The 17,271-nt window shown below is 35.2% G+C and overlaps 2 long non-coding RNA genes across 2 annotated transcripts in view; one reads left to right on the top strand and one right to left on the bottom strand.

Moving 5' to 3' along the window:
- The window catches only part of LOC136843151 (uncharacterized), a 32,823-nt gene that overhangs the window by 8,121 nt on the left and 7,431 nt on the right, over nucleotides 1-17,271 (bottom strand). Inside the window, exon 2 of the long non-coding RNA XR_010854469.1 lies at nucleotides 11,769-11,828. This is a non-coding gene — a long non-coding RNA (uncharacterized lncRNA). The remainder of the gene's footprint in view (nucleotides 1-11,768; nucleotides 11,829-17,271) is intronic.
- On the top strand, nucleotides 3,150-3,691 carry LOC136843560 (uncharacterized). The gene is made up of 2 exons (XR_010854579.1): nucleotides 3,150-3,370; nucleotides 3,545-3,691. It is a non-coding gene; the product is annotated as an uncharacterized lncRNA (long non-coding RNA).

Below are 17,271 nucleotides of genomic sequence, written 5' to 3'. Positions count from 1 at the left end.
CAGCTTTTGTGCGACAAATGGTGAGGCTTAACTTCAGCATTTAGCCTTCATGGTAAGTGTTTAGTTGGGATCTACTGCCTGTTAATTCAAATTACGTCAATTACGCAAACATCTGGTTAATTTTAGCAGTTACAACGCAATAAAATATGCAAAAGTTGGCGTTCGTTTCGTAGATTTGTCTCGGCACAACTTCACATTTTATCAACGCTGTTATGACAACCGCCTACGCTTTCACTTTTGACAGGTGCAAGACAAAAGGAGGAGAAATGCTGTTCGGAATATGAAATGTAGAGCGGGAGGGTGAGACAGGGAGAGAAAGAGAGGTCGGGTTGTACGATAAAAGGAAAATGAAAGTTTATTCTTGGGTAATCCGTTTAATGGAAACCATTTTATATGCTGACTAGCTATATCCAACTTGAGTGAGAATAATGTCAAGGACTTTATTACTAATTACTCAGAGTCATCCTGTGTCATTTTTTTTTGCGTTTATTTTAAGATCAAATCTGTTTCCATGAACACAAAGCTTTCTTTTTAATTTTGCTGTTCGGACTTTCATGGGAAATAATTTCGACAGGTTACTGGGCAAGTTCTTTTATTTCTGATCCATTAAGATAAGTTTTGACTAATGTTTTGTAAATAAACAAAAAATAGAGGCAAATCACCGAGCCCCAAAAGAAAACAGGCCTAGGAAGCAATGTTATTTGGGAAAAAAAGAAATGGTCATAACTTCATGTATTCCCCCTCTGCCCTGAAGGTATGCCTTCCCAAAATATTTCCTAAGCGCGAAGTTAAGAAAAAAGATGGTGTCTTATATTATGCAATTCTTAGTTTCTCATATCCTGATTTCTCTATAAACTTTCGAGGTCTTAAATTGTCTCTACCACCTCACAGTTTGGAAGCTGGTTCCTTAAACGCTTTCGGAATAAGTAAAATGGGTAAGCAGAATGATAATACTGTTGTTGGTAACTAGAACATGCACAATATATATACAGTATATATATATACATAAATGTACATATATATACATATATATATATATATATATATATATATATATATATATATATTTATATATATTTATATATATATATATATATATATATATATATATATATATATATATATATATATATATATATATATATATATATATATATATATATATATATATACATATACATATACGGCATGTAACTTTCTTACCCCATTTAAAAATTCGTAATAGTTGCGATAAGAGTTTATCGTCTTATCATCCCAATTTCCTTATACTTTTCAGTTGCCACCGTTTCTATGAGACAGTAAAAGGAAGTGAAGAAAATCTGCTTCCATGGTAGGATTCAAGTCAAGAACGACAGATTACAGTACTGTTAATCTTAATCATTCGGCCACGAAGGACACAAATATTTCCGCTCATACCTAAACATATATGAACAATTCACAAACATTTTGCTGGACTAGACCCTTAAGCGTTATCGGAGAATAGTGTTTTACCGTATATTGCTTTTAAGGAGAATATATATATATATATATATATATATATATATATATATATATATATATATATATATATATATATATATATATACATAAATATATATATACACACATTTATATAGATATTATACATATAAATACTAGCTGACTAACCTGGCGCTGCCAGGGAAAACTCTGAATGACAACCTTTAACCTATCTCTCTCTCCTCCCTAACACCAGCATTTTTGGCATTTATATTTCACCCCTTCTCACGGGGCTCCCACTTCCTATTGGGGCTGAACTTGGACTTACAGGGCATTGGGAGTGTCACTAATCATCTCAGTGACCTCAAAAACTGTGGATTAGACACTATATCTGTCATTTTTGACATTTTACTTTTCAACCCTTCACATTCCCCCCTTCCTTTCGTTTTCGGTTATTTTGACATACCACCACCTCCCCACCCACACCTCCTTTGGTGCTAGTGAAGTCTTACTACCACAGTATTCTTCTCCAGATAGTAAGTCATATGTATAACGAAATGAGGTATGATAAACCTATAGAGTTTATTTCGTCACTTAGTATACAGGCAGAACCAGCCCCGCTTCAGAGAAGCCCTTCCCACCCCCACCTGCTTTGGTACTATTGATGTCTTACCCCGAAAGTATTCTTTTCCAGATAGTAAGTCATAGGTATACCAAGTTTGGTTGAAATTGCTCAATGCTTTTCAGAGTTATGCTAGAACCTACGAACACACAAATACATACATTTATATATATACACATATATATATGTATGTGTTACAGAGAGTGTTTATAGAAACACACAGAGACAATTATAGAAATAACCTATAGAAACTATTAGTGAGACTATCATAAATAGTGAGATGCATAGTCTTGCAGAAATGAGTCAGAAAATTCAAGAGAGAGACATTTCCCTCATCCATGCATACCTAATATACCTTGCAGTCACTTACATCAACTTGATCCTTATGCAAAAGAATAATTCAGGCATCAAAATAAGGTTGAGCCCTGGAAACGAAATTTGCAATAAATCCTGTGCACAGTTCGGCAATATTCCAACCTATGTAATTTTTTACCATGCATAGGGGATAACGTTGTTTTTAAAAAGCACAATTTGTTTCTTAATGAATGTTTTTCATGTTGGTATCTAAAATTAGCCGAATACAAAAGAGTAATCTGGAATGATAGATTCAAGGAACACAAATATATATATATATATATATATATATATATATATATATATATATATATATATATATATATATATATATAGTATATATATTATTATGATTAGCAAGAATTCCTAGCAAATTGCCTCCCCTCCCCTCCTTTGTTGTTGTTGGTTGTTGTTGTGTTTCATTTACTGCCAGCCGGCCGATCGATAGACCATCTGTCTATCGACTTAAAACCAAGGGTTTAAAAGATTAAAGGCGCTCCCATTTTTGATAAAGATCTTTCCTTCGAGGCAAAAGTATAGGCGTTTCTCCTACAGGCAAAACCTCCCCTGCGCAGCAGGTGCAGTGAGTCAAAGCATCTGTGTTGGGCGCACCCCCTGGGATAAAGCAAAGCCCACGAGGTCTCCTCGCACACGCGGGCTGGAAGATATGGAGTGAGCTTGTGAAGACGTCCTCAACACCTGGCCCCACCGATGCCCTTGCATCCTAACCACGTGGCCCTTCCCAAAATGTTTCTCCTCGTGCCCTTCGACCGTATTCCTCGAGCCCACACGCCATTGCTTGGAGTTTCGAGGAGTCCCCATCGCCTTGCCGCTTTACGGAAGCCCTTGCATCTCACCACGTGGAAGAAACTCGTCCTCGGAAATCGCAAGTCATCCACGGACCGCCTTCTACGCGCCCTCGGAAAATCTGCTAAGGTAAAGTGCCCTGGAATAAAGAGAAAGCCAGAAATCTCCCTTGTCTAATGTCCGTGCGCCTCTTGCATCGGCAGTATTAATTCTTTATTATTCCAACCTCAGTGCAGCTTCGAATTCATTATTCTTTTGTCCATTTTCATTACTGGCGTATAATGTGCATATCTCTCATTACAGAGGGATCCTATTTCGTGGAAGCTTCTCGGACCGTGTCTGGAATCAGTTTCATTCAATCCCGTAGGAATCTCCTTCAGGATAGTAATCTACTTGAGTTCCTCTTTCCCGTACTGATATCATTTATGTAAATACACTCCTTTAAATTTGCCCACGTGTTTTACGTAATATTTCCCTCAGTAACAAGAGCCCTAAGCTCATATGAAATTCTCTTTGTTTCCCTCTTTTTATACCCACAAAGTCAGAATCACAAGGCTAAATTAACTTAAATTGTTGCTACCTGTCTCACAGAGCATATTTCAAACTAAAACCACGGAAAAAATAAAAATATATATATATATATATATATATATATATATATATATATATATATATATATATATATATATATATATATATAGTAAACTATGGTAACTCTGAATGCATAATGGTATTTTATCATTTTTTTCTGTTTCGGTTTTATATCAATATTTCACTGTTTTGGTAGTCATTACAGGTAGGTATAATGCCCAACCACCTTCGTTACCACAAATAAAGTAGGAAACCTGATTAAATGCAAAAAAAAAAAAAAAACACTAAAACACGTTCGTCACAGTTTTAAGCGAATGTTTGCCGAAAGTAGACAGAAAGTTGTTATATTACGTCTTATCTTAACCTATACACATCTTTTACCCTACAAACACAACATCCGTACTTTATATAGTACAGTGCACAACGCACGCACTAAGTTGTTTATCTAGCAGAGTGGCTCGAATCTCCATTCTCTACTTAACCAGACAACTTTAAAGGAAAAGTAATTCCTAAGTTTGTCGCTGCATTCGACTATATTTCAAAACTCGCTGGACGTTTATAGAAGGTAAAATGAGCAACATTGCAGGAATGCAAAATGTTGAGAGGAGAATCTGTCCAGATTTCAGGCATCAAGTTGCTGCGTTGGACATCGAAGACCTACAAGAATCATAACTGCAGAAAATTCCGCTGGTGCCGTTTCATTCTTGTTAACTAATCTGTCTCAAAAAAAAAAAAAAAAAAAAAAAAAAAAGAAAGATCGCAGAGCCAGAAGATGTTCAGATATTAGAAAAATTTGGGGTCAATTTCCATCATGGAAACTAAGGAGGTCAAATGGCTAAAGATATCAATGTTCTTTGAACTAATGAAAATAATCGGTGCCATAAATTCATTTGAGGTTTGATAATCAAGAATGAGTAAAGTTAATAAGAATCTTACTTTACTTATTGCGAAAGACATCAAGGGCTACAAGAATTTTTTTGCTTTGTTTTCTGACGGAAGTTTTAGCCTTCGATTGAGCTTATGCTATATCATTTCAACAGAGTCCATTTGCGCAAAAAAAAGTCATTGCAAATAAAGAAGTTTTGGAATAGTTACAGTACTGAATTTTCGGCCCCAAGGAAGGGGTGTCTAAGCAAATACAGGCAACCTTGTGAATTTTGGTTGAAGAGTATTTACTGCAATAATTTCCATCATACATCTAACCCACTCTCTAGGTGTTAATCTCCCGTGCCGATTTTAGTATTACATACAGATGATGTCTAGCGTGAAGATAATGTCTGGTTTATCACGTAAGTTGTACGTTGAACTTTAACCATCAATGGAGAATTAAATACTTAATATTTAAAATGAAAAAAAGGTAATATTTCATAAGATATCTGAACGGTTCGTTTTCGTTTTACTGTTATTCATCTTATGAGACCATGACGCATATCTACATGGTAATAGTTAGAGGTTATATATACGCTATCTGTGTGCAGTGGTAATGAATCTGATTCCATCATTATATAATGCTGACTGTAGTAGCAACACCTGTCCCCCAATTAAGCATAGCCCTTCCTAATGGCGTTCCATTTCAACAATTACCAACATTTCAGATATATTTGATAAGATCCACCAATTCTAGGTTTAATTGTCTACATATTCATTTATTCCAACTCCTATCATACAAAACCCAGAGCAGCCAGTGTTACTGTTGATGGAGTTTTGAATTATGATAATGTTCGGGTATACAATTTTTATTCTGACATTTTGTCAGTAGGAAACTATATGCTGTTCTCTAGCGTTTGAAAATAACATTTGTTCTGTGACGATGATCAACGTTTCATTGAAACGATGATCAGGATACCGGTTCATTCTTACTCTCTGTCACTGGCTTAAAATCATATTTACAGAGCTTAATCAGGAGCTAGAGACAGGACAAAGATCAACAGGATCAACAGTGCAATAAAGAAGAAAATCACAAGCCAAGATTGACGCGAGGCACAAGCGCTGTGGACAGGTGAGGAATATAGGACGACCAAGATAATCATTGCACAGGCTAACCGAGACCTCCTTTAGTAAAGTGACTGATGCGCAGATCGCTGCTTTTGGTATTATGTGATCTACTGAATGTTTTTTGGGTTGGACATTTAAAACACCTGCTACATTCTTTCACTGAAATATAAGTTTTCTGAGACATTATTTCCCTGACTTGAAGGCGATTTTAAAAGATTTTACTGAACAAACTCACACACACACACACACATGTATATATATATATATATATATATATATATATATATATATATATATATATATATATATATATATATATATACATATATATATATATATACATACACACATACACAAATATATATACAGTATATATATATATACACACATTATATACACATATATATATATATATATATATATATATATATATATATATATATATATATATATATATATATATATATATATATGTATATATATATATATATATATATATATATATATATATATCTACAAAAGAAGTGTTATACAGGAAAGATAAAAGAAATTTTCATTATTGTGCTACATTAACTAAGGGATAAGCGTCCAAACTCTGAAACCATTATCACAAAGCTTGACATAAAAGAGCAGGAAGGTATTAAATGATAATTCTAAAATTCTAACAATCGCCAATGAATTAATGAAGAACATACATACGAAAGCAGTACGACTTTTTTTTTTTATCATTTTATGAACAGCACTAGCCTGGGACAAGAGAGATCCCCTTAGATGCTATAAAAAAGGACACAGATACAGTGCTGCAATTGACTGCAAGAAAGATGAATGAATGGAGGCCATGTTGATCGCCCTGACTATTTTTGTTCATTTGTCAGATATCATATTGAAAGGATGTTTTGATATTGGGGGTGATAACCTCCTCAGAGATTTTCTCTGTTTATACTTTTTTTTTTCCTTGTCATCGTTACGATAATCTTGAGTATAAGCTTGCAGCTTAATTATCATAATCACTTTAATTTACGGCTCTGGCACAGTCATCGTAACACGCAATTGTTTCAGTATTTACAATTGTCTGCAAGTTTGTGAGCAAATATATTCAAGTAAGTGTACATATCTGTTAATGTGCAAAGAGTGTGTGAGTGTCTGAGAGAGAGAGAGAGAGAGAGAGAGAGAGAGAGAGAGAGAGAGAGAGAGAGAGACGAACTAAGTTTCACAACAAAATGGTTGAGTTGTAACAACTGGATCCGTAAATCAAAACTGTCATAATAAATTGATGAGTTTCAAAGAACCAAGAAATATTTGAGAAGCGGCTCGCACTTAACATACAAATTTGTGAAAAGAATGAGCCAAAAAGCCACCGTGAATCTTTTCTTGAACCAGACAGAATTTCCATGGGTATCCTTTTTCTATATTTGCTACTGAAGCATTCGTGGTGTCACATTCGATAAGAGGACTCAGACTCCCTGGAGCATGTTTTTTTCCCCCTTACCTTTTTATGTTGGTATTTTCCTTCGTAGCACCAGAATAAAAGTTGACGGGTGGGCTAGTGTGACGCCAGTAAACATGCACTGGATAAAGGGAAGGGAGTTGAGCAAATTACGAGTGAAATGGTTGAGTGTGGTAGCAAAGGAAAGGAGATCGGAATGGTGCCGTCATTCAACGAGTAGATAGAAGGAATATTCAGTATAAGAGAGTGATTGGAATGGAAGGGAAGGGGAAGGAAGACCCAAGCGAAAGTGGATGGGTAGTAGTAAGGAGGATCTGAGGGCGAAGGTTTGACAAATGAAGAGGTGCAGCACAGAACAGACAGGCGAAGGTGATTAGAAAACATCGACCATACCTGAATGGTGTGAAAAGATGAAGACATAGAACGTTTACTGATTAACTGAATGCTTAAAGTCATTAGTGTTTTACTTTGAAAGCACCCCGAGAGTGGTAAGAAAGCACCTCGAGACTGCGTCCCGACCCCAAATCAAAATACAGTGTTCATGACGATGACTACCCCGAAAGGAAGTAGTGCCATCAGCGCACCTCACGCGGTGCACTGTAGGCATTACTTAAGGTTCTATGCAACGTCCCTTCGGCCCCTAGCTTCAACCCCTTCATTCCTTTTACCGTACCCCCCTTCATATTCTCTTTCTTCCATCTTACTTTCCACCCTCTTTTAACAATTGTTTGACAATGTAACTGCGAGGTCTTCCTCCTAATACACATTTAAAACCTCCCTTACACTTGCTTTCCTTTTCAGCACTGAATGACCTTATGGGTCTCAGCGCATGCCCTCTGGCCCATATTTTACATTCCAGTGATAATGATTGCCCTGGATCCTCACTCGAATCAGGGTACGGATCCATCATATCTTTCTCGCAACCGGATCGACTGTTGATTGTTCGATGGCTCCTCAATATTTTATCGAAATCTACCGATATCATTTCAAAAACACTGAGTCCATCAGTAATTCCTGAGATATTGAATACTTTTACAGGGCATTTCTCATTTGTATGTGAGTTTTTTTGCGGGGTTTGAGGCGAGCTAGATCTTTTTGGTGTTTCATACCGTATTGTTTATCCTTTGTATTTCATATCGTATAGTATAACATTTTGTATTTTGTATCGCACTGTCTATCTTTTGTATTGTGTATCGCATTGTTTCTTTTATATTTTTTATTGTATTGTTAATCATTAGTATTTTGTAGCGCACTGCTTATCTTTTGCATTTTGTACAGTATTTATCTTTTGGATTTTGAATCGTATTGTTGATCGTCCACGCTCCAATCATCAAACTCACCAAACTGCAGCCCTCTAGCCTCAGTAGTTTTATTTTATTTAAGGTTAAAGTTAGCCATGATCGTCCGTCTGGCACCGCTATAAGGGCCAACAACACGGGCCACCACCGGGCCGTGGCTTAAAGTCTCATGGGCCGCGGCTGAGAGTTTCATGGGACGTGGCTGAAAGTTTCATACAGCATTATACGCTGTACAGAAAACTCGATCGCGCCGAAGAAACTTCGGCGCATTTTTTACTTGTTTATTATGGTTGATTATGCAACTATTAATTCAAGTAAAATCCCCTAAGCATTTAAATACACCGTGACTACCCCTTGAGAGAGAAAGAAAGAGAGAAAACAAATGTAAATGTGAAATTAAGTGTCCGAAAGGTCCAAAAATAGATAGGCTAAGGCAGAGCCGGATGTTAGAACCATTAAGAAAGGTCTGTATGCATGGAGAACCAGAAAGCAAGCATATGTCTTTTTACATCTACAGTATTTATCTAAGAATTGACGAAAAATTACTTTGTTTTATTGAAAAGACGGGTGAAATGTCCACGATAAACATGAATCTTTCTTAGCCTGAAAGAACTGTGAGTTTTACAAATGATATTTGATATTAATAACGACATTTTAAAAAAAAGGAAGCAAATGCAGAAAGTTTGAATATCCAAAGATCCATCGATTCAGCTGCAGGATAGGGAAGACTATTTCTTATTAATTATATATATCACTAAATCCACGTGAGAAGGTGAGTGAAAATCGGGACTTGGAACAAGTACTTTCGTAGTTTATTCTACATTTTCAAGTTCACACTGAATGCAAAAGAAGTTGTCAGAGATTTATATTCAAAAACAGAAGGGGCGGGGATACTTGATAATGTGGACTGTTTGTCCAAGAAAGCTTGTAACTTTTTCTGAATAAATACTCCATTAGATACCATCCAGTTTGAATGAGGTCCTTTTAATATATGTATATATACAATATATATATACAGTCTCTCCCATATCTTATTTGGCCCACTACTAACATTTGTAACAAGGTTACTTTGAAAAGCGAAATAACATCTGGGTTTTACATTTGTTAATATTTCTCCTGTTAGTTTTTTCTTCATATGAAAGTTACTCTGAATAAAAGATATACTGGTTGCCCTACTGAATGAGAAAAAAAAAATGAAATTTTTAAGGCTGTTCGCCATTTCATACCCCAGATGGAGTGTCACACACTCAGTAGGAGGTGTGAAAGCCTGAGGAAATACTCCGAGACTAGAGAGAGAGAGAGAGAGAGAGAGAGAGAGAGAGAGAGTACCTGCCCTAGAGGGCTAATTGGGTTTGAATAGGATGTTACGAAGAAGCGGTTGGCAAGTAGCGTACGGTGGTCGTTGTATTATGTCCTGCTTCTCCTCTCTCACTCTATAAATATTTTATTTGACCATTCTTGGGTATGAAACACACGCTACCGACAAATCATACATTTGACTCACACTTTCGATTAAAATGAAAGACGCACATCTGTAAAGAATTTTACGTCTATTCTTGATTCAAAGAAATAACTTGAACGGTACGCCAAAAGTGAAACCATAAAAAAAAAACTTTCTTTAGAAAAAGTTTTCTTTAGTAATTTTTCATTTGGATCGCATTTCGTAAAAACTGAATTGGTAACATTTAATGTGCCCGGTAATTGGGCAAATGCTATGAAATTTCAGACTGATAGTCTTGTGAAAAATATATTTCTTACATAGCTCTGGAATATAATGGTGAAATGGAGAATGAGTGAGCATAAACTTCCCATTAAATTTGATCAAGTTTAAAATGAATGTAGCACGAAAGAAGGAAAACGATGCAATGCTAAGATATTTAAGAATAGAAAGAGAGGCGGATTGAGAGACACAGCAACTACAACCCACTCCAGTTCCAGGAAAAGTAGAAGGGTCAAGGACGCTTCAAGAGACCCCTTTGGTAGCAGCAGGCGCCTTCTTTGTGAGACGGAGGAACGAGAACTTTAATTTTTTAGTTTTCTCTAAAAGAAAACTATTGTGCCGGCTTTGTCTGTCCGTCCGTCCTCAGATCTTAAAAACTACTGAGGCTAGAGGAGTGCAAATTGGTTATGTTGATCATCCACCCCCCAATCATCAAACATACCAAACTGCAGTCCTATAGCCTTAGTAGTTTTTATTTTATTTAAGGTTAAAGTTAGCTATAATCGTACTTCTGGCAGTGATATAGGTACCAACAACATAGGCCACCACCGGACCGTGGTTGAGTTTCATAGGCCGTGGCGCATTTTTTACCTCCAGTTTTTTCACTGACTACGAAACCTTGTACATTATCATGGAAAGAGCTGAAGCGAGATGATTCAACCCCGTTGCACTCATTTTATTTAGTGAGACAAATTTATCAGTCTCTCAAATGTAAGTTTTCTTGCTGGTGTCTCACACCGACCGTGCATTAAAAGCAAGTAAAACTCCAAGTTAGTTTTAATAGAATGTTTTTTTTTTTTTTATCTTTTTATGAGGCCTCCTAATAAACTATCATAATACCTGAAGGCAATATTAGTCCTCGTTTTGTCACGCCTTAGCAGGTGGTCCCCATCTGGATGGGAGCGCAGGTGATCAGTCAGTTTCTAAATGCGTTTTGTCTTCTTGTTCTGAATCTTAGCTCAGTTGCTTTAAAACTGATTAAATAAAATCATCACTGAATTATGGATAAGTTCAGGTTACGTAAATAAAAAGATAGATAAATAAGTAAATGAATGAGCAAATAAATAAACTGCAAATAGGCTTCCATTATTCATTCCTGTCTTTTAGGAACTACTCTTCGGATTGCGTTCACGCTCACTATTAAAAATAAACAACAATATTCACTGCGTTGTTGATTCAAAATACAAGCCCCCAAATAATGAAAAGGTCGGCGGAAACTATTATCTTTTCTAACATAAAGAAATCCACATTTCTGGGTAGTATAAAAATCGCTTTACTAGCGGTTTTAAGGCTTTTTTTTTCAGAAATTTAAAGCTTTCCTTGCACTTATGTGATGAATTAGAGAATCAATCAAGGAAATGTTTCAGTTATCACGCAGACTTCGTAAAAAGAAAAATGAGGTATACTCAACAATAAACAGGCAGGCAATTCTTACACACATTTAAGAGACGAACAACAGTAATAAACATTTTTTACCTGGGAAATGCATCATGGTCTTCACTTTCCAATTTGTACGCTTTTAAAGAAGTTGTTTACCTGAAAAGTATGAAAATGATTCCGATGAGTATCCGATATACATATTGTTATAGTCTATATGAAAATGATTCCGATGAGTATCCGATATACATATTGTTATAGTCTATCTTCTTACGTCTAGTTCTAAGGATAAATATCAATATATGTAAACAGATGAAATGGTACATATATACACTCACACATTCAATACATTATAAATGCATGCTATCATAGGTGTAACATAAAGTCGTGGATTTTTCCTCATATGGATTCACCTTTCAATCTTCCCCTACGGACTAATAGTGCTTAATATATACCGAATTTATTTACCACTAGCGTAAAGTAAACATATCGTGCCAGAAGAATAAACTGTATTCGTACTTCGTTTCGAAAGCGTCTCTCTTTAACTTCACTGTATTGTTATTTGAGTCTTGAAAAAATAATCCACACAGACAATCAAATCGGGTCATTTTTTTTTAAGAGTATAACTGAATCTTCAACACTACCAAGCCCTTACTTGATATGACTGAAACAGTTGTATGGTCTTATCTGTTTATCAGACCCCAGAAACACGGTGAAAAAAACTGAACTCTAACCCATGTCTCACATTATGCTATCTTTCAGCTCTCCTTTTAGACCTTTGGCTTATCCAGTCTGAAATTCCTCTTGTTTTCACATTTACCGCTAAAGTCCAAACTTCTGAAGATTTTATTGCCTCTTAGTCACTGAGTCTTCTTTCTTCCATACTGGTACATAAGACGTATTTTCTCAAAATGAGTATCCAAATTTATAACTGTTGTAACATTTAGATTTGATTAAAGATTAACCTAATATTCGAGCAGCTTTCCTCTTTATTCTCCTCTTGATTGCACTGAATTAAATGCGTTTCATATTATCAGTGACTTCGCCCCATTTTCTATCTAAGAATAAACCGCTGAGAATATTTTCTCCTTTCTTTCCCTCAGCCAACATTTCATCTATTTTCATACTGAGCCTCGAGCAGCTTCGTCAGATTTGATCTGGATATATTTCCAAGTTTGTCAGTTCAGTGACAGTATTGTGCTTCTATATCTGGAGTCTTGAATTCAACTTTGTTCGTCCCTTTAATTACTAAGAGCTTCTTTCAGGGTTAAATAGATGCATAAATAAATTGTTAAAAAAGATAAGACCTTACAACTGCTTCAGTTTCATCAAGTATGAGCTTGGCGTTGTTGAAGAATTAGTTAAACTCTTCAAGAAAAAATGACTAGACACAGTTGTCTGTGTGCATTATTATTTCAAGACCCAAATAATAATTTAGTGAAGTTAAAGAAGCACTTTCGAAACATATTACGGATTCAGTTATTCTGTTAGTACTATATGTTCACTTTAATAGTAAATAAATTCGTTAAAGTATTCTTTGCTGGTACTGGAAAAAATTAAAGGTAAATGTACTTATATAATACCACAGCTTTATATTACATCATGCTTTGGTAATATCTAAGTTTAAAAGAACGTTTTCATTCACTCTAAAACCATCGTTTTAAGTCCCTGAATAAATAAAGAATTCAAAGAAAACAGCTATGAAGAAAAAGCTGGATAATTTGGTTTGAGAGAGAGAGAGAGAGAGAGAGAGAGAGAGAGAGAGAGAGAGAGAGAGAGAGAGAGAGAGAGATGGTGGGAAGGAATGTTATTGCAGGACGTTTAGGGCAACAGTATGTGAAGAATGTGAGCCGAAATAGCACGAAAAGTTTAAACGTAAATAACATTGCTTTTTCGACTTTTTAAGTGCGAGAAAAAGACGAACATCAAGGGTATCAGGCAGGTCATAAAAACAAGGTGGTAAAAGAGACATATTGGTTTCGATTCGTCCTGCGATTCGATTCTTCATTTTATTGTCGTATTTGGGCCTTTTGTGGGTATATCCATATTCTATTCTCCCCCTTTAATTTGTAAACATCCAGTAAAATATGTACAAGTTCAAATACGCAAATGAATGACGAATGCTACGCTGAATTTCGAGTTAAGCATCAAACTTGAAGAGACTAATTGACGATACATTTTTGATAGATAAACAACAATACCAAGTTATTTCGACAGATGCTACAAAGCATTGCAGGGTTGGTTGTACATTGTTTTTTCTTCAGGAAATACCACTAATTGGTTAGGCGTTGGTCTTATCAGTGATCTTGTTTTAGACAAAATGAGTTCGAACTGAATTTTTTCGAGCGTGCAAATTACATTATTATTATATAAAAAAAAAGACATTGGAAACATGAAAGCCGATTATTATGATTCTGGATTATGTAGAGACTCCCAGTCTAGCATCCACCACAAAACCCTTGTTACACAAGAGGAAGCCCACACTGTCAACAAATTTATGAGTCTATGAAATTTGCTGGGAATCGTTGAAAGGAATCAAATGCTTTTAGTCTACAAGCACAGACACATACACATTACGCATACACATGCGTAATGTGTATGTATTTATATATAGATAAAGAGTATGTGTGCACATACACAAATACTCTTTATGTATATATACAGTATATATATATGCATATATATATATGTATATATATATATATATATATATATATATATATGCATATATATATATATATATATATATATATATATATATATATATATATATATATATATATATATATATGTGTGTGTATATATGTATGTGTATACGTGTGTGTTAATTCCCTGGTAACCATAATCAATTTTCATACTCACTTTGTCTGTTCATCTCTCATTCAACAACGAAGGCTATAGGCAAAAAGTTCTGTGTTACGATGGGTTCTCCGTTATCACCCATTCCTGTAAGTGTATGTGTGTTTAGAGGATTAAATTATCTAATAACTGTGATCCGAATCTGAAACCACCAATCTGGTTGAGATAAGTCAACGAAGTCATTATCGCTTTCAGAGGACTTCAGTCGGATTTTGAAAGTTTCTTTTTACTTTAATTTCTGCATATCTTACCAGATCATGATTATATTTTGTATAGCTTTAGATTTTCTTCCCTTGATACTAAGTGTAATGTTATAAGAAATATCTGTTTTGTACACAAAAACACGGTCATTGCAAAACATGCAGCATGTCTGTTTTTGAATGAAAATGAGAAAAAAGTGACATTTCCTATTTATAGTAAAATAAGAAATGCCTTTCTTCCACAATGTTGAAGTACAACAAATTATTTTTGGTAACTTCTGTCCCTAGCGAGCTTAAAATTCCCCACCATAAAGAATTTGTATCCATAAAGAATGTTTTCTTAAAATTATACCAACCGGTAAAGCTTATGAACATAGCTACATAAAGCAGAAAAAAATTTGTTTACATTAAAAATGTAACCAACCATCTGAACAATGAATTTTGAAATATCCTAACATTGAATTAATCTGAATTTGCAAAACATTGGAAAACAGATAATAAACCGGTAGGGACAAATTAACGTAATTTCTAGTTATAAAACCCTATTAAAAATTTTCTGTTGCAAGATCATAGCTACAGCCAAATCAATAAGAAAAACACTGATGTATATGAAATACTTTGTGGCGATTATGAAAAAACATATTATGAGGAAAGTGGTAGACTTCGGTTGCCAACAGAATGGTCACAGAAGAGTCCACAATCCATAATGTGAATCAAGACCGTCGAATCACAAAACTAAGAATAAATCTTAAGTTATTTTCGGTAGTGAAGGCACAAGCACTCGGTAGTAGTAGAGGGAACAATGAATCTCTTCCCGCAGAGGATAGCTTTTGAAAGACGTATTTTGTAGAGGTTCTCAGTGATAACAACAGCAATTTTTAGCACTCCTCACTCATTAGGTAACGGGATCAAGTTCAGTGGCCAGGGTAGAGGCGCGTTAAGCTGCACTGATCAGCCCTTGGGGTAAACAAAGAGGCATTAGACAAAGAGTTAGAATGTTTTACGAAAATGAAGGAATCACGAGAAACATCTTCCGAAAACGAAGGGATCACGAGAAACAGCAAACAGCACATCTGCTAACAACCGTCTTGTTTGTCTTATATATCTTACTTTTGACCAATCACAAAGTGTCTCTCCACTAATTTTGTCACCTACCATCGACGTGTTAATCAGATTGATATGAAGGACCAAGCAGGGTCTCGAAAGCTCAGTTTTGAACTTATTTTTCTTAAATTTTCGATCGTTAAATGACTGTGATTGTTCCCGCCATTATGGAGACTGGTGATTATGAGATTTCGGAAATGATTACTATCATTATTAATACAAACAACCCAAAAATGGTTGAACTTTTAGGAAGTATTTTTCTTATTAGTTACCTAATTAGTTTTAGCTTGTATTTATCTGTTCTTTCATAAAAGTAAAGGGAAAAATGTTAGTTTTTTTTTTTTTTTTAGAGTGGTGGAGGCTTTGAAAGAGAGAGAGAGAGAGAGAGAGAGAGAGAGAGAGAGAGAGAGAGAGAGAGTTGGGGGTGGGGGTGAAGAGTTCTGGGAAATTAAGGGCCACAGAGGACTTCACTGCTGACCTCCACTGAATAGAAGGAACCTTGCTTTAATCATCCCCTTTAGTCTTTGGGGCTAGAGTAAACTCAAAGTTGAACAAAGCTACTAAAACAGCGAGAGGTTGTGATTCAGTTTTGGAAAGGAGAAAAATGAGGAAAAAATCTCAGTATGGTTATATATAATGCTTTAAACAAATGGAGGAAATACTAAATCAAAGTTGGAAAACCTTTTCTAAAAAGATGTTTCTACACAACCAGTCAATTAAAAATGGAGTGTTTAACCCGATTCCTTCCGTTCCGGTCGCATGAGGATGACACGCTTGTCCCAAACTTTTTAACCTCTTTTTTTTTTTTTATTCTTTAATACATTAATAAAAAAAATGTAGAATAAGGAACTTTCAAACTTCAATCTTGCAGAGCTGACTGTTATGTGATTCATCACTCTTATATTATTTCCTTCTGTCCATATTCTGTAATTAAATGTTTATTTTTAAGAATATAATTCGAGAGATTTGATCGCGTTTTCTTGTGCAGCTATTTCTTTCCCTTAGAGGATATTCCTTATCCACTTTATCACATGCATAAGGCTGAGAGCAGTAACCTGCTGTTCTGCTATATGTAAAAATCCGTACGAAAGAATTTAGAATTTTATTGGTAAGGTTTCGATAAACTACTGTTGAATAACCGGAAATTTGAGAAGTCATAGTTAGATCTGGAGTCAGTTTTATATATAACTTTTCTTTGTAAATCAAGACTGACAGCAACAACATCCACACTATTGGGATAAAAATCGGGGGAGGAACTGAGAAGAGAGTAAATTGATATTCGAAAGTAATGACACAAAAAAAGTTGAGTAATGGAATGGAAACGAATTATTTAGTAGCCTAGACAACATCACCAGGTCAGTTCTTATTAAGTCAGGCGTATCAGATCTAGTCTGAAGATTAAATCGCTCGGCACATCTTGTGGACCGCGAGAAAAGGAT

This window comes from Macrobrachium rosenbergii, chromosome 11 (genome assembly GCF_040412425.1).
Source record: "Macrobrachium rosenbergii isolate ZJJX-2024 chromosome 11, ASM4041242v1, whole genome shotgun sequence".
Lineage (NCBI taxonomy): Eukaryota > Metazoa > Arthropoda > Malacostraca > Decapoda > Palaemonidae > Macrobrachium > Macrobrachium rosenbergii.
The sequence above is the reverse complement of the archived record's forward strand: the minus strand, read 5'-3'. Positions and strand labels throughout refer to the sequence as shown.